Source organism: Macaca thibetana, chromosome 3, assembly GCF_024542745.1.
Source record: "Macaca thibetana thibetana isolate TM-01 chromosome 3, ASM2454274v1, whole genome shotgun sequence".
NCBI lineage: Eukaryota > Metazoa > Chordata > Mammalia > Primates > Cercopithecidae > Macaca > Macaca thibetana.
In genome coordinates this window covers 94,651,311-94,677,720 of record NC_065580.1, presented here as the reverse complement: position 1 = coordinate 94,677,720, position 26,410 = coordinate 94,651,311, and the positions used below count along the sequence as shown (strand labels likewise).

Sequence of the window (26,410 nt, the reverse complement as noted above, 5' to 3'; positions counted from 1 at the left end):
TTGTTCTTGGAAATCATGACCAGTATTAGAGTCACAAAGAGCAAGGTTGGCGTTCCAAGTACCAGTATATAATGAGGGACAGGAAGCACCTGCCTCACTGGCCACCGCATGTTGTTCTGTACATTGTGCTTGCCAAGACCAGGTCTGTCATCAATATCCTGTTAGATACTGTGGCATGGGTCTTGCCCCTAAAAGTTGTAGTCTCACCATTTCATCTCCTTAAAATCACCTTATCGACATATATTTTAATGCCCACTTCACTTATGGCATCATATTGGAGGGTTTGGTTTTTTCTCTAATTGATCCTTATTAATTTTCAAAGTTCTGGCAGGAAATCTATAAGAACTGAGACAAATCTATTACCTTGAAAATCATTCATCTATTCACTCATTAATTCATTCCCTATTCATTGAGCCCTTTACTACACTAAGTAGGATTGCTGGGTCCTATAGTATACACACATCAGGTTCTGTGTAAGCTTACATTTACAAAAGCAAAGACAGCAGCTCACTATCTAGGTAGCTGAGATAGAATTACTTTTAACACTGCTAACCGGGAGTGGTGGCTCATGCCTGTAATCCCAGCACTTTGGGAGGCTGAGGTGGGCAGATCACCTGAGGTCAAGAGTTCAAGACCAGCCTGGCCAACACTGTGAAACCCCGTCTCTACCAAAAATACAAAAAATTAGCAGGGCATGGTGGCGGCTGCCTGTAATCCCAGCTACTCAGGAGGCCGAGGCAGGAGAATAGCTTGAACCCAGGAGGTGGAGGTTGCCATGAGCCGAGTTCACACCATTGCACTGCAGCCTGGGTGAAAAACAACAACAACAACAACAAAAAAAAAAAAAAAAAAAAAAAAAAAAAAAAAAAAAAAACTGCCACATAACTTATGATTTAACAATTGCATTTTGCTAGCTAAAGAAATGTCCACACATATGTGGAAAGATGCAGCTACAAATGTTTACTGTAGTATGATTGGGCTAAAAAAAAATTGGAAACAACCCAAATATTCATCAATATAATAATTGCTAAATAAAATGTGGTATATGCACACTGTGGAATTTTATATAGCTGTTAATAGAAAGGATCTACTTCCATAGATAACAATACAGACAAGCCTCTAAGACACAGAGTCTTGGAGAGAAGGACCCTAGAGATACACACCAAACTCAGAGCAGTGGTTAACCCTGGACACATGGGAGGGGAGGGAACATGAATGAAGAACTGTGGTCAAAAAAGAGTTTAACCTTTTTTTTCCCCCAGTGTCATTTATTGAAGAGCTATCCTTTCTCCATTGTGTGTTCCTGGCACCCTTGTTGAAGATCAGTTGGCTGTAAATGTGTGGGTTTATTTCTGGTCTCTTTATTCTGTTCCATTGGTCCATATGTCTGTTTTTATGCCAGTACCATACTGTTTTGATTACCGTAGCTTTGCAATATATTTTGCAATCAGGGCGTGTGATGCCTCTAGCTTCGTTCTTCTTGCTGAAGATTATTTTGGCTACTTGGGGACTTTTGTGGTTCCACATGAATTTTAGGATTACTTTTTCTATTTCTATGAAAAATCCCATTTGAATTTTGATAGGAATTACATTGAAACTGTAGATTGCTTTGGGTAGTGATATAGTTTGGATATGTGTCCCCTCCAAATTTCAAATTTCATGTTGAAATTGGATCTCTAATGGAGGGAGGGCCCGGTGAGAGGTGTTTGCGTCATGGGGGTGGATCCCTCATGACTAGCCTGGTGCTATCCTTGGGGTAATGAGTGACTTCTCACTCCGTTAGTTCCTGTGAGATCTTGTTAAAAAGACACTGGCACTTCCTTCTCTCTCACTCCCTCTCTTGTCACATCATATGCTGACTCCCCTTCCCTTTCTGCTATGATTGGAAGCTTCTTGAGGTCCTCACCAGGAGCAGATGTTGGTGCCATGCTTCTAGTATAGCCTGCAGAACGATGAGCCAAATAAATCTCTTTTCTTTATAAATTAACCAGCCTCAGGTATTTATTTATAGGAATTCAAGCAGACTAAGGCAGGTAGTTTGACACTTTAAAAATATTAATTCTGGCAATCCATAAATATGGGACATCTTTCAATTTATTTAGTCTTCTTCAATTTCTCTCATCAATGTTTTATAGGTTTCAGTGTACAGATCTTTCACGTCCTTGGTTAAGTTTACTCTAGGTAATTTTTTTTCTTTTTGATGCTACTATAAATGAGATTATTTGCTTAATCTTTTTTGGATAGTTCATTGTTAGTGTATAGAAATGCAACTGGTTACAAAAATTACATTTGTGTTGATTTTGTGTCCTGCAACCTTACAAATACTTTCATTTTTAAAGAGGATAGTATGTATTGCTTATGCATTTTGCATTTAAAACTAGTAAAAGCCACAAATCATTGCAAATATAAGGCAAAGCAGTAGTATAAAGAAGGGAAAGCTCTGCTGTACTTGGGTGCATTAAGGAAGACTTCAGAGAAAAAGAGGTCTATGAATTGGGATTTTGAAAGGCTAGTAGGAGTCTGACAGGCTGAGGTGGAAGAGAGGGGCATTATTACATACTAGGGCAGCAGCAAAGATACAGAGATGTAACCATGCTTAGGGCATTTTCACATAACTGGCCCATTCAGTGGAGAGGAATGGATTGGGGCAGAGGAATATGACCCTGAGGGAAAAATATACATCTGGGAGTAAGACTGCACTGGAAACAGTGATTTTATATATATCTTGCTGAGGAGTTTTTGAGCTTACTCCTGTAAGCAATGGAAAGCCTGCAAATGAGAGGTGACATAACCAGATGTTGAATTTGGAAAGAAAGAGTGATTTTTCTGTCCTGAGGCTGCAGAGGACAGATGTGCTCATTACTCAGCCAATTTATAGCATCACATCAGACTATCACATGCCTATATTGGTGTTCCTTACATTGCCTAGCATATATGGATTATTATTTTTATAAAGGTTTCCAAGCATAAAGGAAAATGTGAAGTATTTTTGCTATTAAAAGTAATGGCAAAAACCACAGTTGCTTTTGCACCAAGCTAATATAATAATAAAACATATGCCTAATATACAGATTTCAGTAATTTTTAATTAAAAGGATACCATACATATGGAAGAGTGCACAAATCTAAAGAGTGAGCTTGATGTGCATTCACAAAGCAAACATACCAAATAAACCACAATAGAAATCACGATGTGAAACATTACCAGCATTACAGGAGGCTCTTTCATGACCCTCCTAGAAATCGCACTCCCAAAAAGTAACCACTATTCCAACTTCCTCTGGAATTGATTTTTGAGTATAATATGAGGTAAGAATTAAGGTTTTTCCACCGATATAGCTATCGAATTGGTCCAGCTCCGGTTATTGAAAAGACTGTCACCACTCCCAACCCCTGCATGTCAGTGTCACCTGTGTTGTCGAGCAGGTGACTCTGTGTGTGTAAGTCAGTTTCCGGACTCTACTTGGTTCCGCTGTCTATTTGTATATCCTTGTGCCAATGCTTTACTGTTGTAATACGTGTAACTTTATAGTAATTCTTGATAGCATTGTGAGTTATTCAACTCTGTTTTTCAAGATTAGTGGTGCTTAGCAAGAGAAACAAGTTTGACCAGTAAATAAATAAATAAATAAAAATTATCAGTGCTATTCTTAACCTATTGCATTTCTGTGTAAATTGTAAAATCAGATTGTGAGCTGCCCCAAAGGCTGCTTGAAGTTTTATTCGGATTGCATTGAATTTATGGATCAATTTGGAGGGCAATTGATGTCTTTATAATTTAAAGTCTTCTAATCCATGAACTTTGTATATGACCACAACTATTTTAGGACTTCTTAAACTTCTCTCAGTAAACATTTGGTAGTTTCCTGTTTAAGAGATCCTTTGTTAGATGTGTTTCTATGTTTTATTTTTTATGCTAATGTAAATACTATTATATTTCCATTTTTATTTTATAATTGTTTGCTGCTAGTATATAGAAATGCAGTTGATTTTTAAATATCTACCTTTAAACCATTTTGGCTAAATATGTGTATTAATCCTAATAGATTATCTGAGCATAATCAGGTTGTGTGCAAATGACAGACATTTATTATTTTCAATTTTTATATCCTTCATTTTTTCATGCCTTATTATACTGCATAATACTGCTAATGCAATGTTAAATAGAAGTGATAATAACGGACATCCTTGTTCTGTTCTGATCTCATAGTGAAAATCTTCATTTCAACATTTAGTATATTGGCTGTAGGATTTCTGTATCATACTAAGGAAGTTTCTATTTCACTTTAGTTTAATGTTTTTATTTTATTAGTGAATGTTGAGTATTATAAAATACTTTTGGGGCATCTATTGAAGTGATCATATGATTTTTCTCTTTCGTTCTACTAATAGTAGAATTGGCTTGTCTAGGTCTCAGTTTCTCCATCTGTAAGATGAGTAGATTGGGTCAGATGATCTGAGTTCTTCCTCTAATATTTCAGGGTGCATGAATTTTCGCTGTCATTAAAACATTCCTTGGTACCACCAGGGTTCTTCTTGTACTGGCCTTCAGAGAAGGCTCCCCAGAGTGTTCTAGAGTGACCTCCAGGAGGTCAGAGACTTGAAGCACTATCAACTTCCCAGCACCTGCAGATATGTTATGAGCAAATCTCTACCCAACTTATTGGCCCACTTTGACCCTTTCAATAGAGAAGAGAAATGACCAACTAGAAGGTCCAATCCAAGTCCCCTAGTGTGGGTACTTCCAATCAATCTTATTCCATCTCAACTCAAGGCTGGAGGGATGAGGATTCCTGAAGTGGGAGCTCAACACCTTGTTCTGTGAGGAGAAAAGAAGAAACTCTTTTTTGTTGTTTTTGTGTGTGTGTGTGGTGGTTGTTTTTTTAATTTAAATTTGTATTTTAGGTTCCGGGGTACATGTGCAGGATGTGCAGGTTGGTTCCATAAGTTACTGTGCCATGGTGGTTTGCTGCATCTATCAACTCATTACCTAAGTATTCAGGCCTGCATGCATTAACTGTTTTTCCTAATGCTCTCCCTCCCCACACCCCACCCCTCGACAGGCCCCTGTGTGTGATGTTCCCCTCCCTGTGTCCATGTATTCTCATTGTTCAACTCCCACTTAGAAGTGAGTACATGCGATGTTTGGTTATCTGTTCCTGTGTTAGTCTGCTGAGGATGATGACTTCGAGCTCCATCCATGTCCCGGCAAAGGACGTGATCTCATTCCTTTTTATGGCTGCATAGTGTTCCATGGTGTATATGTACCACATTTTCTTTATCCAGTCTATCATTGATGGGCATTTGAGTTGATTCCATGGCTTTCCTATTGTGAATAGAGCTGCAGTGAACATACATGTGCATGTATCTTTGTAACAGAATGATTTATATTCCTTTGAGTATATACCCAGTAATGGGATTGCTGGGTTAAATGGTATTTCTGGGTCTAGATCTTTGAGGAATCATCACCCTGTCTTCCACAATGATCGAACTAATTTACATTCTCATCAACAGTGTAAAAGCATTCCTGTCTCTCCACAATCTTGCCAACATCTGTTGTTTCTTGACAAAAAGAAGAAACTCTTAAAGATGAGAACCTTAATGAAGAAAACTTGAGAGAAGGGTAAGTTTAAGGGTCCATGTATTGGAACTAGGTAGAGGTAGCAATTGTACAGCACTGTAAATGCACTAATGACCATTATAACTATTATAAAGTGTGGATTATACACTTTATAATAGTTACAGTTGTGGTGGGGTGATGGGGAAGTCTAGTACAGAGCACTTAAATGCTGTCTGTACAAAATAATGTTAATTCTGATGTTCTCCATTCATGCTCCACTAAACTTTTGAAAAAAGAGTTTAGACTTGGGCTGATAGAGTAAAATTAAGTCCAAAGTGTGAAAACTTTAAGTAAACAGTTTGGGATCAACGCAAGGAACACTGTTTCACCAGTCTGAAATGTCCAAAGATGAAACAGGCTCTCCTGGGGTCAGTGAGTTGCATGTTAGTGGATTCAAACTCAATGCACTTGGAATTGAAAATTGGCTGGTGGGCTGAGGTGACTCTAAGGCTTTGCTAACTCCAACTCTGACTCATGCTCCTTCTCCTTTGAAAATCATCCAGGCCTTTCACCTTCCTCATAAATAGTTTCTTTAAGGCCAGGTGCAGTGGCTCATGCCTGTAATCCCAGCACTTTGGGAGGCCGAGGCGGGTGGATCATGAGGTCAGGAGATCGAGACCATCCTCGCTAACACAGTGAAAGCCTGTCTCTACTAAAAATACAAAAAATTAGCCCAGCGTGGTGGTGGGCGCCTGTAGCCACAGCTACTTGGGAGGCTGAGGCAGGAGAATGGCGTGAACCTGGGAGGCGGAGCTTGCAGTGAGCTGAGATTGGGCCACTGCACTCCAGCCTGGGTGATAGAGTGAGACTCCATCTCAAATAAAAACAAAAAGTTTCTTTAAATTGGTAAGAGTTCATTGCAGGGTCAGGAAATCTAACTATTCAAAGGGTATTGCCATTAGATGACAGTGAGTCCAACTTCCCAAGGGTTAGAAGGTTTTGGTCATTTCTCTGTTGTAAGAGTATTATAAGTCTAGGTTTGAAAATAGTATCAGAAATAGCAAATGGAACAATTATTTTCAATAAGAATGATGATTGCTATGTATTCCAGTTGTTTTTGCTGCAAACAGCCCCAAATTTAGTATAAAATGGCAACCATGGATTCTGTGGGTCAGGAATTCAGGAAAGGCATGACAGATGGTTTGTTCCTGCTCCATGATGTCTGGGGCCTCAGCTGAAGACTTGGTGGTCTGGGGGTGACTCCAAGGCTGGGGGCTGGAATCACCCGGAGGCTTCTTTATGCACATGTCTGGGGCCTGGGCAGGCGCTTGGCAGGAGTGCCTACAGATGGGCTCTCCATGTGGCCTGGGCTTCCTCACCCAGTGGGATCTTCAGGGTAATTGGGCTCCAAAAGTCAGTGTCACAGCAGAAAGGGAGGAAGCTACATCTCTTCTTGTGACAGGTCTCAGATGTCACACAGCACCACTCGGGCTGCGTGCTATTGGTTATGTGTGAGTCGCAAGCTCACTCAGATTCAAGGGGGAGGAGACCTGAACCTCTTTCCCTCCAGGAGCATGTGGGATGGGAGAGATTTTCACAACCACCCCTGGAAGCTAGAATTGGCCATACTGTTGACATCTTTCTATAATATCATCAACAAGTCCTTCATATCGCCCAAAGCTCTACCTTCTCTTCTTTCCACCATTCTAAAACCTCGTGCCTTCCTGCCCTCCTTATTACAGACAGAAGGGGTTTGCAAGTTATTTCCCTTTTCTCTTTTTCATCTAGTATCCCTTTAACTAATTTCACCACAAGGCACCTTACTATTTTACCTTCTTTTGTATTACTTCCATTTCTCCTCCTCTCTCTTTCTTTGTTCCATTAACGAGTGAAGGGGAAAAACTCTCAAGTCTTAAACGGAACGATAAAGATCTGCTAGAGACACATGAAGGAAAAGAAAGTTGGATGTTTTGACATTTGCTTAGACAGAATGCGGAACCAGAGCCATGAGTCCTTCAAAGTGATAAGGAGGCCTTTTTTAGAATCCCTCAAGTCCTTCTCTGCCTTTCTAGGTATGCCAGATTTCCCTCAAGAGTAAGGTTTTAAGATACATGAAAAACTTGATTTTATCATATTTAATTTCAGTTGTATTACAGCTTAAATAAGCTTTTGTGGTTTGGCCTGGGAATGTAGTATGTATTCCAAGTTTTTAACTAGCGACTAACAAGTGAGCTTAAAAACCCAAGACCTTGCAAGCTGGGAGTGGCCTGTGTAATGCTTCTGAGGCTCCTAGCCTTAGATAGCAATTTACTACTCCCTCGAGCACCTTGGCCAGCTGGAATCCAGGACAAGGGAGGCAATCCTGAGATCAGACAAGCCAGCTGCACTCTGCTAACTGCTGTGTACAGCCACGGTCTCAGAACTGTCTTCTGCCTCCACAGCCCCTGCGCTTTCTAGTCCACTGACTGCCCTTGTGGCCTGGGGCTGCAGGGGAAACTGAAAAGGTAGATGTTCCATCTTGTCGCCCTGCCCTAATGAAATTTCACTTTTCAAAGCCCGCTCTGGAACAAACTACAAACCCCATCAGAATTCTAAGCATTCATGTTCTGATTAGGGGCTAAAGAGGGTAGACCTCTATTACTAAATCCAAAGGAAACTCTGCACTTCAACCAGGGTTCACCCAGAAGCAGCGAAATGATTGACTTGGGGCAAGGTTAAAGTGTGGAATAAACCCCACGATAGGAACTTGCAAATACTTGCTCGGTTAAACAGAGTGCTTATCGGACCTAACCTGAAGGCAACTCTGACTCTCACTGTCAAGATTACCCATTCATGCAAAAGTGGCTCTTATAAGAAGAAAACAATTGTTCCTGGCATATTACCACAGGAAACTTTCATTTGCCAGTGCAATGAAAGTATGAAATCATCAGATATATTTCTTCAAGAAATACACAGGGTCTTGAACTTTTCCTTGTAGGGGTACAAGGAAAAATAGAATATTAAAATCTTCTTTAACAGAGTTCCCACTTACGGCCACTCTGATCACTAGGTTAGTGCTGGCTCAGCCTCTAGTCCCAGAGAAGCCAAGAATTAGTGCATCGATATTTCTCATCTTCATACTGCACAGTGAAGTCAGTAATTGATCTTGTCTGCTTCTTCATTAGTAAATCGCCCCCATCCCCTCATTCTGTGTGTCCATTGCACATCCTTGTTCTCCCGGGACCACACATTTCCGTGTGTTGCAGGTACTTCCAAAAACAGTCTCCTATAGAGACCTACTGCTCCAGTAGTTTCTTATCAAAGGCCCATTTGTACAGGGGAATAATTTTCTAGTTGGAAAGCAGTAGACACAACTTGCATTTATTTTTAAAGAAAAAAATTTGTCAGCGCTAACAGGGCTAGAGTCTCCTGCTGGGATGTTAGGCTACTGAATTATTCTCCTCCAAGCGATTTGTAGACTCATTAATTGAGAAATTAGAGAAATAAGGGCACATACGCCTATGTAATTAAACTGCCCATTTTGCCTTTCTTCAGTAAAGCAGTTTCCAAGGATGTTAATTGGCCGGTGAGTTTCCCTGTGCCTGGTAAATCTTGATAAGTTGTACATTAAAAAAGAACTGTTTCCACCTTTAAACTGTCAGGGGGCTTTTTTATTTCTTTAAGCAGATTTAGCACTTTGAAGAGTTAATTACAAATCTAAGAAACATTTCTGTAAGGTGTGCCTCTTGGCATATTGGATGCTAATGGCCCCTTCCTGCCATTAAATGATAAAAATTTTCTGTTAGATAGATATATATTTTTTTTTCTCTCTTTTTTTTTTTTTTTTTTTGCTTTGCCTATGGCTGTGGGGAGGGAGCTTTCCTGAGAGCAGCCACCAGATTGCTGCTTTGTTTCTGGCGAGACATTCATTTCCTCGGCGTTTTGCTTTATGAGGAAACTCTATTTGATTCCTGTGTCTGCAGTTCTCCCAGTCTAGTGTCTGCCATTCATCACCCCAGTTATCCTGATGTCACCACAGATACATTATCCTTTTTATGATGATTGTGGGAGAAATGACCATTTGTGTCCTTGGCTTCTCTGTGTCTTTATCGGCCCTGACACATTCCTTTTGATAGCTAATTGTGCCTTTTCTCCTTACTTTTATTTCCAAGAAAGAAAATACACGTATACTTTACTTTAGAAAAAAAAAAAGAGACATGGCAAACTGGAAGAGAGAAATAGTGTTTTGTGCAGTTTTTAAACAAGCAGCAATGGTAACTGGCAACAGTCCTTTTAATATTTTTTACATTGACAGTTGACAGCAATCATTTACCTGTCCCAGATTTTCTGGGACAGTCTCAATTGCAAATATTTTGGCCTGCTATTATCTCTTCAGTAAAATGCATTTAAAATAAGAAAGATTAAAAAAAAAACTCCTTTGTTGATGAATATATCCTGAAGTTTAAGTTCAAGAAACATAATCACGATGAGCATCTGAGTAAGCACAGATAGAGTTTACTGTTAAAATTAAATGGCGCACACGCAAATCTAACATATTTTAAAGGGGGGTGTGTGTGTGTGTGTGTGTGTGTGTGTGTGTGATTTCACTGCCAATAGAGGCAAATAATAAGCAGGTCAATAAATAAGTATATTTAGATGCATTGTCAAATTAAAAAAGAAAAAAGTGCAAGGCTTTGGAACAAACCAGATGTGGGTAGGAGTCCTGGGAGCCTCGGTTGGAATCTTGACTCTATCATCTAGAAACAAATTCCCACCAAACATGTCTAAACCTCAGCCATATTAAATGAAAACAATAATATTCATCTGATAGGGTGGTTGTTAGGGCCAAAAGAGCAAAGGTTTATGAAGTTCTTCGTGCAGTGCCTAGCATATAGAACTGCCCGAAATAAAAAGAGGCACATTCATAATAGGATTTTTAGGAGTAAAATAGCTATGTTATAGTTAAAACAAGACTTTCTGGAGGGGGCAGGAAGGAGGAAGCAGTGAGGAAGGAGAATCTGCAGCGTTCTGGCAGGAAAGTACTTCTTCCTTCACTGCGCCTTGTCTTAAATCAAGTGAACCCAGGCTCCCGTCTCTGCCCAGAGCTGCAGCCTAATAGCCTAGGAGTGGATGAGCTGGGCACTAGAGTGGCCCCAGGACTTCCCTTGGATGTCCCTTGTCAAAGAAGCCATGTTGTCTGTGTCCCTCTGGGACATAAATCCATCATTAGAGCATCTTTGAGAAACTCCGTGCTCTTCCAGCCCATTTTTCCTGTTGAGCCAGGGCTAGGGCAGGACAGGCTGCCTACGGAGTCTTCTTTCCTCCTCTTCATTCCAGGGCCCCCTGCATGAGTGAGGAGCAACTCACTGCTCACCACCCCATCACAGCTGCTTGAAACTGCCACTTCCAGAGTCATTTGAGTGCACTTGGAAACCTGGCAGCAGTTGTTGGTCAATTGCTCTTTCGAGTAGATTCCAGAAGTGGGTTCTGAGCCAGCTATAAGTGGAAATGGATCTGGTAACCAGTGGCTCTCAAAACCCAGGCGCATTAGTCTCATCAGATGGGTTTGTTAGAAATGCAGCTTCTTGGACCCTCTCCTTGGTGATTCTGAGGCAGCAGCTATTTCTATAACATCAAGGAATGAGCTTCTTAATGCATCTATTATGTCTTTAGTGTGTACCCAACCCAGTGCTAAGTGCTTCGCATACATGATCCATTTTTGTTTCTCCTCAGTCCTGTGAGGTAGCTATCATTGACACCAGCTAGGCAGCTCAGGAAATCGAGGTTTGGAGAGGTTAAGTTACCTACTTAAGGTCACTCAGTTGGCCAAACTCTGTAGGCCAGCGATGCTGAAGCCCCGTGTCACAGGTCACTCTTGTCCACTGGCTCCCCACCAGCTCCCCAAATCTTCTCCATGTGAACTCCACTGAATTTATTTTGGATCTGAATGGACCAAATGTATGGTTCTAACTTTATGAAACAAAAAACCAAAAACTTAAACATCACTTTCTAATGGTCCTTCTAGGTAATCCAGGGCCCTAAAAGGTCCCATGTTACCTTGTAAAAGAATCATTACTAGGCATAAAAGAAGATCCACTTCTCCAATGTTCTTTCCACTCTCCAGTAAAAGAGTTTATTGAGGATTTCTTTGTACTGTCTTTTGTCTCTGAAATAAAGATGTAACAGGCCATCATTTCTGTAATCCTTTTAGGTGTTTATTTTTCTACATTTCGATGGCAGCAATATTTCTTCAATATGCTTTTTCACCCTGTTTGTCTAAAGTGGATGTGAAACAGTTTGAAGTGATCAGCTTTATTATTATTCTGATGTTTCCATTGTTTTCCATTTAATAAGAAACATGTAACCACAGGCTCACAGGCTACTCTTTGATTTCTACAACTTTTCCAAAAGTATTATCATTTTGCTTTCAGATAGCACTCCAAAAACTAAATATTATTGTATCAACCATTCTACTTAGCATGGTTTTTGGGTATTAGAATTGAGCCCCAAGATTGAAGTCCCTTGTTAATTTCACTAGCAACACATATGTGCATTCGCTTAGTATAACACAACTAGAGGGACTCAGCATGGAGAAGAGATTGCGGTTTTCAGTTACGAAGACCATGGGGAGGGTAAGAATAATTTTGAGGAGCTGTTAGGAGAATCTTTTGGATGTTTTGCTTTCTAAAATGAAGAAGATGTGGAAGCAGCAGACTCCCCCTCCTCTTATCTAGAGGCTGTGCCTGTAATTTAAAAAAATATTAAATTGGGAAGCAGTTGATGAGCTATTTTCTAAAGTCTAGATAAGCAGCAAATATATGCTAATCCTAAAAGAGAGGCCATTTTTGGTGGGGAGCAGACTGGAGCTTTGTTCTAGAAACTATTTCTCAGTTATTAAAGCCAGAATGGCCTTGTTGAACCTCAGTTTCAACAAATTATATCTCATTCTGCCTAAGCAGAGCCACTACATATGATTGTGTTGGGCGCTCAGGGCCTTGGGGTACCTGGCTGAGGCTGAGTGAGGTTGAGTCATCTCACAGCCTGTCCTCTACAGGTTGAACCCACCCAAAGGTGCCATATGCCACCAAGGCGTGCATCTGTGGGCTTGGCCACCCAGGTAGAGCCTGGGTAACCTAAGGTGTACCTTCTCCTCTTTCCTGCTTACCTCACATGGTAAATGTGTCTGTTGTTACTAACAATAAAAAGGAATCAGGAACAGGGATTGTCTCCAGGAATGAGCCAAGGTATGGAGTTTCTTATAGAAAATATTATTCATCTTTAATTTGTGTAGTTGATTTTCAGATCGTCATAAATAAATATTAAGTGTTTATAAAAATGCAAATAATTCCTCGTGGTTTAAAAATTGAACTTCAAACCTCTCACAAATTAAATATAAACAATTAATAGAGTGGTATCTTGGGGTAAGGGTAAAGCAGAGTCTTTTGGGTTTTTTTAATAAAAAAATAGAATGTAAAATTTTAAAAAGAGGCAAGAGTAATGACAAGGGAAAATACATAGTGATAATGAAAAACAGTGCTTAGCTTGTAAATGCTACAGAAAAACCCAAAACATTCAAGGCAGAGTGTTACAGAAAGCAAACTCGAAGCTGCACTGTAGAGATGCAGTGACAGATATGAACAGAATCTCTGTCCACTCAAATGGATAACTGCACAGATAGATTTACACATCCACACCTTTGGAGGTTCTGCTACAGTCTCTCAAGCAGTGCAGTTTTTCTGGGGACATCTGGCAATGTCTAGAGACATTTTTGGTTGTCACTACCTGGGGGTGGCTACTGGCATTGAGTGGGGTGGAGTTCAGGGGATGCTGCAAAACATCCTACATTGTTCAATACACCACAACACCCCCACTCATGACAAAGAATATCCAGTCCAAAATGTCAACAGTGCTGAGGTCATCGGGAAACCCTGCTCCTTTAGGATTGCATCCAATCCCGAGCAACAGAAAAGTCCTATTGCTGCAGTGACTTAAATAATTAAGAAGTGTGTCTCAATAAGTAGTATAGTGTATGCTAGGTCAGAGCTTATGATGCAGTCAGCGATGTCGTCAAAGGCCCAGGAGCCCTGGAAGAACTCTTAGAAGATGCACATTTCAACTGGGCACATTACCAAAATCAAACTGAGCTCGCTAGTAGGAAAAGAGAGTCATATGGATATTGTATAGGCCAGTGGCAGGGTTAGTCACAGATACACTTTCCCTTTGCTATGATGCCTTTGCCTCTAGCCTGCCTTAACTGCCCAGCAAAGCTCTATCCAGCCACTTTCTACCCAAATTAGGCTCTTCATTGGAGTCTTCCAGGCTATTCCCAGGCCACACTGATTTCCCTGAGCCAGATTTCAGTCTTTGGGGACAAGGAGAACCTCAGGGCCAGAAAGAAGGCCCTAAGGGAGAGAAATAGAGCTTTCACCACAGGAGCAGTAGCCAATAAATTGGACTTGTTTCTTTGCAGGAAGATGGAAAGGTTACAGTAAGATGGCATGGACAGCTGTGAACAGAATAAAGAGATGCCAGTGAGGAAAAGTAAATTCAGATTTTTTTTTAGTTGGGCAAGGTTAATTACTAAAAGTAAAACCTCAAGTAAAATCAATAGCAAATTCAAAAATATAATGGAAGGATTTTATAAAGGGTTTCTGGCAACCATTACATAACAAATGGTGGGAAAGAAAACAAAAAGTAAAGTCAAACAGCTTGCCCATTATTACTAATAGGCAATGATATTAATAAATAGCTTGCTTATTATTATTACAATACTGCTAACAATAAAAGTGACAAAAATCATAACCATAAGGTGAAGCCTTTGAGTCAGTCTCCAGTCCACTGAAGCCCATTGCAAAGAAGCATGCCGAGATGTCATCTGAGCTTGGGAGGAGGGTACGGTGATATTTTACTGATTAGTAATTGGTAGAATCTTCCAAGGATGTGGAAGGGGAAATGGTGTTGAGTGAGACATATACCTTCCTAGCCAGGACCTTGTCCATAAATCCAGATAAACAGGTTGGCCACGGAGACATTGGTCATGAAAAAGTGGGTCATACAGTGGCCTCCTTATGACAGTGTGTGGACTCTCCCTGAAATTACCACAGAAGTTCCCAAGACTTGGCTTTTCCTGACAGTCCAGAGAAAGTTGATGAGATTTTTATCTTAAGGTTTCTTTACATCATCCTTGCACTGATCGTTCATACATTTGTTGGTGGCTTCCAGCAACAGCTGCTTCCAAAGGACCCCATCATCCTAAAAGGGCTCATTATGCCAGCCTAATGAACCAGTCCTCTAAATCAGAAGCCCTTTGATCTGTTTAAAAATGAAACCTTGGCAGTCCCAAATAAAAAACAAAAAAAAAACAAAAAAAACAAAAAACCTTCCGCTAAGCAATTCTTAGAAGACTGCTTAGTAGGGGATAGATCAGGATTTATCGAACTCTAAAATGATCTCCCTAATAATTTGGTACTGTTTTATTTCTTTTTCTTTTATACTTCTGTTCTGATTTCCCTTGAAACAATATCTCTCAGAAAACCCTATAAGACTGAAAGATTTATCCTATTTTTAAACACTTGGTCTCTCCCTGAGAACTGCACTCTGTTGGTAAGTAATGCTGCTTAATTCTATGTTCTAAAGAGCCCCTCAATAACAGTGGAAGCTCTCAGTAAATACTTAGTAATCAATTTCAGTTACATTTGCTCAGAATGATCAAAATGGCATGGCTGTACTATTGCACATGCATTAAGTGAGATTAGAGTGATATGTTTTAAACCTATTTTCAAACCTATTTAGAGTTTCCTTGCCAGTGTGTTTGATATAACAGGGCATGTGTTTTGAAAGAGGCTGAAGGAGAAAAAGGGATCTGGGCATAATGAACATAAGCATATCCTCTGGTTGCTTTCCTGTCTCAGGGGCATGTAGGATGTACTTGAAAGGTCACTGATTAGTCCAGTTCCATATCAGTAAACAGTGTTTTGAAACAGACACAGGAAAATAATAGCCAATGGAGTTTTACCAATATAATAAAGTAAAAAGCAGGGAAACATGGTTTATAGATTATTTTCTCCAGCAGGATGCTTTCAAATATGACAGAATGGCACCTTAATAGCACACTGTGGGCATATTTCACCGGTCTTTGATCAGATTTGATATCTAGATTGGATTTTTATTCCGCATTGAAATGTAGATTGATCTGGTAAAATCTGATACAAAATTGCCTAGAATGAACAGCACAGGAAAGCATGTTAAGCTGAAGACAGTGTAAAGAGTCTTGCTCAATGGGTTTGGGAAATCCAGCCCATAGACTTGCCTATCATTCATGACTGCCTTGGTAGCTCACCTAAATTTGGATGTGTCTATGCACCGCTACCCCTACTTTTTTGCTCTTTTTTCCATCTTGCACCCAACTGACATGAGTCAAAGGCCTTCAGCGTATCCCTTGGCAAATTCAGGTGGTTTTCCACCCAATAGCCACTCTATCTTGCTAACCAAACTGTGGTGTTGTTAGGTGTCAGCTGACCATGTGTCTCAGAGACACCTGGATTTCACCCACCATCCCCTCCTCCTCTCACCCAGAGGAAGATTCTTGACAGGTATAAGCCCATCACGGGTAGTTCCAGTCTCCTTCACTTTGGTTGGTTTAAGTATGAGCATGCGGCACAATTCTGGTAAGTGAAATATGAGATGAAGCCTGTGGGGAGTGCCTAAAAATATTCCCCTTGCTTTTAAAAAGTTCACAAAACCCATCCTTGTCTTTTTTGGACATTGATGTCTATATCAATGGGAGCATCCATCTTGGAGCCATGAGAGCTGCCGGCCGATGGAGGAAAGCCAACACACTGAGGTAGCAGAGCAGAAGGAAGAAAAGAAATGGAATCCTTTATTACACCATTGAGATGCTGAGTTCACCCAACCTGCCCACTAAAGGTAACCACTATCCTGATGTAGTAGACACTGTGATGTACCACAGATCCCTTCTTCAGGACAAAGGCATTCATTTCCTCAGCTACCAGAAATATTCATTCTCCGGAAATCACCTTTGGGTGTTGCTTTACTCCAAATAGGTCCTCTCCTTAGGGGAAACCTGTATCCAGTAATTGATTTGTATGGGGTACGAAGGCCTAACCACTTTGCTTCAACAGGGGAATAACTCTAAAGACCATCCCTCCTCTAGAGTTTTTTGTGGAACATCTAAGGCCTTGTGATTGCATTGCAGTTTAACTTTCTCTTCTGTCCAGTACTGCTTCTCTTACGTCTTTACATGTTGTCAATAAATCTTCGGCATGCAGAACTCCATCTGAGTCAACTTCCAGTCTAAACCAGCATAAAGGAGTTAATTGTTAAAGTAATCACTCCTTTGCTTTTTAAAAATGACTTTGCCACCTAAAATCACATGCATTCTTAAACGCTATACATTATAACATGCCTGGTCGCTTCCCCGAGAGGACTTTACAAAAATAGAGTCATACACCATGCGTATTTTTGGTGTTTGCCTTTTCCACTCAACATTATGTTTGTGAGATCTCATGATTTACTGTATATACTTACATTTTATTTATTTTATTGTGTTATAATACTGTAGAAATTTACCACAAACTATTTTTACCTTATACTATTGATGGGCATTTGGGCTGTTTACAGTTTGGGGGCTATGATAAACAATGTTGCTATGAAGATTCCAGTACATTTCTCCAATACACATTTGCATTCATTTTTGTGGGGTATATATCTAAGAGTGGAATTGCTGGATCAAAGAGTTTGCATAGGTGCCGTTGTAGAATTCTGTCAACATTTTAAAAAAGTGGTTGTGTGTACCAATTTTTTCTCTAATAAAGTGTGAGGGTTGTTGCTCCATATTCCAGCCAATACTTGGTTTTGAGGGCTCCAATTTTAATCTTTATAATGGATATGTAGAGACATCTGTGGTCTAATTTGATTTTCCTTATTGCTAATGGGGTGAGACATTTTCACATCTTTACTGACCATTTGGATATCTTCTTTAGAGAAGTATCTGTTCACATCTCTTGTGTATATTTTCACTAAGCTGTTTATCTTTTTCTTATTGAGCTTTAGTGTTCTTTACATATTCTGGATATAAATCATTTCTTGGTTATAGATGTTACAAAAGTCACAGGTTTCAGTGGCTTCATTTTTCACGCTCTTAATCACGTACTGTATTTTAATGAAAAGAAGTTCTTAATTTCAGTGTAGTCAAAATTATTAATCTATTCCTTATAGTTTGTAGTGCTCTTTGGGTTCTGATTAAGAAATATTTGTCTCTCCAATATCATGAAGCTGTTTTTCTATGTTACTTTATAGTTGTTTTATTGCTTTATCTTTTATACATAAATATGTCTGTAGCATACTTGTAATTGTTTCTTGTGTACAATCTGAAATTATTTTTTTTCCACACAGATATTTAAATATCCCAGCACCATTCCCTGAAAAGGCCATCTGTTTCCACTGATCTCGGCAACACTTTTCTGAGAAATCAAGTGTCCATATACGCACAGGTCTGACTCTGGGCTTTTTATTCTGTCCTAATTAATCTATTTATTTATCCTTTCATTGGCACAAAATTGTGTTAACTATTATAACTCTGTAATATTGATACCTCCAATTTCTTACCATCCATTCATCTTTGGGATTTATGGTTTTATCCCCAGTCCTCCACCAAAACCTCTCCATCAAAAACACTCTGCAAAATCTCCCTGGTCAAGTCTCTGATGACTTCTGTGATGCCAAAACAAATGGCCCATTCTTGGTCCTCATCTTACTCCACCTCTCAAAAGCACTTCACACATTTTCTTCACTAGGATTCAAGGAAATCACACTCTCATGATTTTCTTCCTAAATACCTGGCCATGTCTTCTGAGTCCCCTTTGCTGAATCATTCTCCTCACCCTAATCTCTAAATGTTCGAATCTCCTAGAGCTCAATCATTGAACTTCTCTATTTACACTCCCCCTTAGGTCATCTCTTCCCATCCCATGGCTTCAATTCCAGCTATGAAATTGATATGGAATGATAGCATCCACATTTATATCACTAGCCCCAACCTTTCTTTCAACTTCCTCATTGATATCTCCATTTGGATGCCAAGTAAATGCCTCAAACTTAAAATGTCCAAGACAAAATTACTGCCTTCCATCTTCTTCCTCAATCTAATCCTTCCTAGTGTTCCTCATCTCAGTAAATGGCACCAACAACTAGTTTGTCAATTCAAGCCCCAAACTTTATTGTCATCCTTGACAGCAGATACATTCCGAATTTAATCACCTTTGCCACCTCCATGAGTGTCACTCTGGTTTACATGAATCACTTAAGAATGGCTAGAGTCGGAGAAATCTTAAGCTTAAACCAAGGATCAGAAAACTAGGGTCCCCAGACTAAATCTGGCCTCCATCTAGTTTGGTAAATAAAATTTTATTGAATCACAGCCATTCTCATTCTTTTGTGTATGGTCTATGGCTGCTTTTGTGCTACAACAGCAAAGTCATCATTGTGATAGAGACTATCAGGCCCATCAAGCCTAAAATATTTGCTACCTAGCCATTTGCAGAAAAATTTTCCTGACCCCCGAATTTAGGGGGTCATTACTAGGCTCATGTAAGGATATCCAGAGGCATGTGGTCAAAGATTGATGCAGGGGCCAAATGATATCATGAAGGAGAAAAGATCTTTCTAGTTTTCTATTCTGTCATTCTTGTCTTATTGCCTTACAGTTACAAACTGACTACTGCACCTCCAGGTATTATGTTCAAATTCCATATAAGAAGAAGGGGATAGGCTAAGGAGAAAAGGGAGGAAAAAAAAATAGTGTCAACCATATCTGTCACCTTTCTTACCAAAAAAGCAAAGCTCTCCCTAAAGCTTTCTCAGCAGATTATCTCTTATATCTCACTGGCAGGAGCCATGTTACATGGCCACCTAGAGCTGCAAGGGGAATCAGGAAACCAAGCATCTGGTTTTTCAGCTTGTCTAGTAGATGAAGGAAAGGGAGAGGAAATGGAGAATTGGTGCTGGGTGAGCCATGGCGCAGTGTGTGCATATGAACCCATTGTTATTTCTCTCCTGGTCTACCTAACTGGTCTCCCTGTTTACATGCCTGTCCTTCGCTTACAGGCCTGCCCTTCACAGTCTATTAATCACACCAAAACCAGGCTGATGGTTCTCAAGAACAAATCACATTTTGTCACTTTTTGCTCAGAATCCTCCAGTTGCTCCTATCACACTTAGAGTAAAATCCAAAACGTTCCAGGATCCGAACTCTGATGGTTCTCCAGTCTTCTTCCTGCCTCTCCCTCCCTGTTTCACTCTTATCCAGCCACACTGGCCTTTAGAGTATTTTTTAAACATACAAACCATCCTGCCTCAGGGGCCCTGCTTGGGCATATGTTGCACCCACATCGTCACACGACATTCTCTGTCACTATGTCCTAGTTTCTGATCAAATGCCACCTCCTTGGAGAGGGCTTTCTTGCCATCTAAAACAGCACCCATATCACTTTTCTCTCCTTGCTTGCTTTATTTTTGTTCTTAGCACTAATAAGAACCTAACATTATAATTGATGTTTATTTGCTTAGTTGCATATAGAATATAAGCAATTACTGTATTTATTTCATTACTGTATTCCCAGACCCTAGGAGTAGGCCTTGGCACAGAGTAGGATAAATAATCATTAAATGAATGAGTGGATTCCCATTACTACCAGTTGGTCTGTGTTTAAAGCTCATTTTTCCTGATGTTCACAAGGAAATAATATGATCTGAAAGCCTGGAATCTTATTTTATTCCTTCTTTTCTCTGGGTAATCCTGAGGATGTCCATCAGTCTCTCAGAGTCTCAGTTACATCATCTGAAAACCAGGGTTGGGGACAAAAGTTGCTCTCCAAGTAAGTGCCAGTCATCCTCAATTCATCAAAAGTATCCCTGTCCAAACAGCAAAAGGGTCCCTATCAAACCAGAATGTCGGCAAACAGATCTCGATCTAATCAGAGACAGGGCAAAGAGTCTGTTCCATAAGATCCATCCAAAAGATGCCAGATACCTCCTTCTACCCAAGAGCTTGGCTTTCCTCTGCTCTCTCTTTTGAGGCTTGTCTCTTTCACAGAGATTTAATATATGGCACAGAAACAAGGTAATGAATCCTTGCTCTTTCAAAGCACCTTTCATTCACCCATCAGTATAAACAGCCAGAGCATGATCGATTGTAAGCAATGGAATTATCCTCTCCTTTCATGGTTGAGCTTTTGTTGCTGCATTGTGTCTTGGCTATTGTACAGTCTATGTTCTATGTCCCATGTGCTATATAACCTGAATTTCTGAATCTTCTTATAAATACAAAGCCATGCTGTGATTCTGGGAAAGGTTGAGGAAGAATAGGCAGCCCACTGAAATATGGCAAGTCAACACTGTGAGACCTTTGGAGGTGATCAGGTAGGGAGAGATCTCTGGGGACTATGTCTGACTGTCACCTGCCCTGAGAGGAGGAAAAGGCCAGAACATGGCATGGTCCCCTCCACTTAGGTCAGCGAGAGTGGGCAAAGCCCAAACCCTGCAGGAAGACTGAGGTTCAAACAGCCAGAAAAGGAAGAAAAAACTGACTGATGTGGGGAACTAGGGCCACTTCCTCTAACTTCTTTTGTGTAAACCTCCTGGAAAATGATGCTGCCATGAGTGGCCAGTTAGAACTGACTCAAATCAAATGAGTAAGTGAAAAACTTCCTAAATTTCTGATTCATACTATTGATGGTTAATAGATAGATTATGGGAGGTGGTTTCTCCCTCCCTCCACCAGAAACTGGCCAGAAAACTTGCTTCTCATCAACGTGTGAGCAGTGGTCAAGGTATTTGTCATGGTGTAATGCATCACAGAATGACTTTTATGGCATTACAACAAATGGAGGCAGAGATCAGCAAGGCTCAAGAGATTTGTTGTCACATTAGAGTTGACCTGAAAATCTTCGAAGTCATGTATTTGTGATACAATTCACCCTAGCACTTTTCAAGGCACAAATATTCACAGTATATCCTATTAAAACACACACTCAGAGACCCACTGTTATAACTATATGCTTCATTCATTCATTCATTCATTCAATATGTACTGATCACTATCATCAATACTTTCTACAGTGAGTTCTAACACATCCCAGACTTTAATATCATCTTTGAAAACATTGCTTTTTCCGTAACAAGAAGTGTATTCACTTAACATACAAGTAGATTCCTTATTCTGTTATACAATTCACACATTGTCACACAAGAATAATATATTATCCTGGAGCCGAACCTGACTTTATCTGGATCAAGGGTGATTAGTCAGCCATTTGTCTTGTTATTTCCAAGTCAAAATTAATATTTGTGTGCCAATGGAATTCCTTATCCTTGTGATATTTTTCAATATGTGACTAGCAAATAGATGCTAAACATATCCAGAGCAGGCATCTTATATTCTGCTTTATGCAAAGCACTGAGATTCAATTCACAAAATTTTGAAGTTGAAAGGAACCTTAGAGTCATGACCTTTCATTCTACAGATGATTGACAGCCAGGTAGAGTGGCTGGTTCAAGGTCACCAGCCAATAAGTGGTTAGATTAGGACCTTTTCACCTTTACACCCAATTTTCTGGTGTTTTACACCACATTGCCTTTGGATTTGATGTAGAAGAAACACTTTTTCCAAGTGTGGATGGATAAAAATGTGACATTAAAAATATTACCTTAAACTTTAAGTGGGGGAACTCCATAACCTAATGTATTTGAATTCTCATTAGGAAGAGATTTTATTCAAAACCACCCAGATGGTCTATTACTTTATGGGCATTCTATATTTCTCTGTGTTCTATAAATTATTCCCAAAAGTTAAAATGATCAAAAACTAATTACCAGAGGTTCAAGCTACTTATTCTCATAAAATTATCAAGTATTTAAATTTAAAAAATGTAAATTAGAAAGACAATGTTCTTTTAATGTGGTTTGTAGTTTGTAAATATGATAGACATTTCCATACCTGCAAATAATCTAAAGTTATCTGTAAACCTTGCAGTTGAGAAGAAAGAAAATAGCACCTCTTGGAAATGGCTCCTAGATGTAGCCTCAAAGTCCACAGATATGCATCTGGGTGCAAGAAAAAGAGCATGAACATAGAGGAAAAGTCTCTACCAGATCCAAATTTGAGTTTTAGAAGATTTCTACCTTTTCATTGAATGTGGACATCAATGAATATTAGTAATGTGAAAGCTTTTGAAAGAAGAAGATGCTATGGGAAGCTCTCTTCAAGGGGTGCCTCATCCCTGCAATGGGCAAATGCCAAAAATTTATAATGTACAAGTGGAACCCGTATGAAGTCCACAGATATCTGGATTGAGCTACAAAGCATGAGACTTTCAAAACCCAGAGCTTCTATTACTGGACAAGTGAGAAAAACCAGCTGCACTTTTGCATTCTAGGGGTAGACGGAGGAAGAGAAGCACTGAGTGTCTTTCATTACACTCGCACACGGTATCTTCTCCCTTTGACAGCTTGGCAGACAAATTCACCAATTTGGATGCACCAGATTCGAGTAACTCAAATCTAAAGTCAATCAGCCTTGTTTTGTTAGTCTCTGAAATAAGCTTTTAAAAAGTGTCCTTTCTGTAACTCCTGAACACAAAACTGTTCTCATTCTCCTGTGTAAATTGCTGTCTATGACAACGCCCCGCCTGTGCACAGCTCTTTAGGCTCAGACAAGCTTCTTTTTCACTTGCACTCAAATCCAGAACTTTTAAAACAGGTCCCACCCTGGTTCGTGAGGCTTTCCTCATTTTACACAACTGTCAAAAGCAACAGAGGCCAGAGTGGTGGGAGGCAGCCACGGTAGGTGTATTGATAAAAGATGCCAGCGTCCTAGTTCCAACTGTGACACCCCTTTTCAATACGTAAACTTCTCACCACGCTGAAATGTTCATTATGCCATTCAGAAGTAGAGGTCTAGTGGGACAATTTGCTGTAAAGCGCCTCCGTGATTATAAAGAGAAAATCAGTCACTTATTCTGCGGGGATTGTTCATAAGACTGACAGACATGCTCAGTGTAGAGCCGGGAGTCTGCACCTGGTCAGGAAACTGCAAGATGGGACAACGGTTTCTCTGTTGCTAATAATTATGCCTTGGGTTTAATCACCAACTTCATGCCTGACAAAATGGAAGCCAAAGATGGGGGAAATGATGAAGCAATAGGTATTTAAATCATGGAACATTTTTCATTCAATTAGTATGGTGATGAGGCACGCCGTTTGTTAGGGATTCTAGCTGATGCTGACAGTATTCAATTTAAGGTTAGTTGAAATGACGGCAGCAGAGTTGGAGAAGTGACATACAACAATGAATATGTCAGTTCCCTATAGGCTGGAGATAGACTTTTGATGGCTTGAATCATAGCTCAGAAAGCTAAAATTGAAAAAGAGAAAGTAATTTGCTGCCTGATATTCACAGTACTTTCTCTTCATTTTAGTGAAAGCAAAGAATGGGGTTAGAAAAAGACAGCCTAGAGGAAGGAAACAGACGACTCTAGTCTGTAAATTCCATTTGCATATCATTAATCAATTTAGGCAGCTGGATGGTCTGGGCCTATTACTTAGAATACTATGTTAACCCAGCCCACTTTGTGCTAGTCTAATTGCTCCATTGTACAGATAATGCCACAGGAAGTGATAACGTCGCTGCTCTGGCTTTGAAGCTGTCAACTTGACTTTTTTTTTTTCTTTGACAAATTTCACAGTGATACTCAATCACTTCTCTCCCTGGGAGGTTGCTTCTTGATGTCATACTTTTAAAATCAAAATTGCTTATGATGTGATCTTCTACTTTTTTCTTCTCTCCTTTCCACGATTGGAAAACCCCATCCATTCCGAGAATCACTAATCTTCATTAATTGCATAAATGGCATGTGAAATCTCTGCCACGAGGTCTACTTTGATGCCCACCCTGCCATGAATACCTAATGTATAGGCTTTTCCCAATGACTCAGGAAAAACTCAAGAGGCAAAGTCTATTGAGACACCATGTTTATTGCCACAAAGTGGCAATAGAAAAAAAAATAATTAATTGAACAATTGGGAGTTTAGCTATTCAGTTCATTATCTCAAAGTGAAAGAGATGATAAAGATAGGATTAACTCTAGCAGGATGGGGATAAAAGGACCAACTTCAGTCACCTCTTAGCCACAAATATGTAATTCATGCTGTGGAGTTTTCTGGGGCAAAATTTTAAATGCAAGTGTTTCTCTTAGCTAAGGGTACATAGATATCCTCTGCTATTATGTATCTATTGGTGTGTGCTCTGAGAATACTAAAGAGTAATTTTAGTATTAGCCCAGGTACTTGATGACTGTGTATTATACATGCCTCTGTTCTCATTCCTATGCCTGATGGATGGGATGGTTTTGAGGACCGAGGTTCTGCCATAACTAGTCATGTGATCTTGGGCAACCATCTGTGGGCTTCAGTTTTCTTGTGGGTAAAATTAAATAAAAACGTGAATCACTAAAGTTCCTTCTTGTTCTTATATTGCATGTTTTTATCCTTTTAAGTCAACGTGTCTTGAACTACTGATGGGCCAGATACTGTGCCATGTGCCTCCCAGGCATTCTCTCGTTTGCTGAATCTTCTCAGCAAATCTTCTCAAATGCTGAATCTTCTCCCAGCAGCCCTCAGAAGCAGGTACAATTATTCATCCCATTCACAGGTGAGAACACCGAGGCCTAGAGAGAGAAAAGCCAAGCTCTGCATCTCATGCCCAGACATATGCCTGCCATGTGCCTCCCTGTAACAGGTCTCAGGTGTTACTTTTTCCTTCCTTCTTTCTTTCTCTGCCTTTTTTCTTTAGTATTAAAATTATTGTTTTTAGGGAAATACTATTTGCTAATTGTTTAAAAAAATCAATAAATACACAACAGCATGAATAACAAAACAAAACTAATCTACATCACCACCATCCAGGAAAAGCTTACTAATATTAGGTAAGCATCATTCCAGATACCTTGCGATATACATGCACACCCAGCTGGAGCTGGCTAAACACACAGACCAAATGGGGCAATTATTTCTAGAAATAAAGTGTGTAAAATCTTTTACTTGATTCTAAGAATGAAAAAGAGGAAACTGAAGAAACTGAGTCTCTGCAGGAGATATTATTTTCTTAAGAAGCTCTTTAGGGTTAAGAAAATAAGTTTATGAAAAACAGTTACAGATTGACAAGGTCTCACTCTCTCACCTAGGCTGGAGTGCAGTGGCACAATCAAGACTCAGTACAGCCTCAACCTCCCTGGCTCAAGTGATCTCCCCACCTCACCCTCCCGATTAGCTGGGACTACAGGCACGTGCCACCATGCCCAGCTAATTTTTTTTTGTATTTTAGTGGAGACAGGGTTTGGCCACATTGCCCAGGCTGGTCTTGAACTTCTGGGCTCAAGCAATCCACCCACCTTGGCCTCCCAAAGTGCTGGGATTACAGGTGTGAACCACTGTGTCTGGCCTATATACTTCATATTTCAATTTCAGACACCATTAACTAATTCTCTGCTATGAAAGGTGAGGAAAGTAGCCCTAGTTCCCATGTTCTGACACCTTCTGATTTTCATTAGTTATATTACTTTTTTTTTTTTACTCAATAATAATAAGATTTTTAACATTTACATTCTATGCTATACTCATAATTCTCAGGATTTGGAAGTAACTTCATAACTCCAGGATTTGTAGCTTGCGTTCTCAGTTTAAATGGATTTATTGCTTACTTGTCTTTTTATCACACAGCTTCTTCATTCCTGAGTACTTTCATTCTGATTCATGTCTTAGTTGACTGGAGTCTGTCAAGTGGATTTTTCAAGGAGG

The 26,410-nt window shown here is 39.8% G+C and overlaps 2 long non-coding RNA genes across 2 annotated transcripts in view; one reads left to right on the top strand and one right to left on the bottom strand.

Annotated features, from left to right (window-relative positions):
* Window positions 1–26,410, bottom strand: part of LOC126950040 (uncharacterized) — a 38,362-nt gene that overhangs the window by 9,469 nt on the left and 2,483 nt on the right. The window lies entirely within an intron of this gene.
* LOC126950044 (uncharacterized) lies at window positions 15,659–25,857 on the top strand. The gene is made up of 3 exons (XR_007724041.1): window positions 15,659–16,465; window positions 17,954–18,051; window positions 22,590–25,857. It is a non-coding gene; the product is annotated as an uncharacterized LOC126950044 (long non-coding RNA).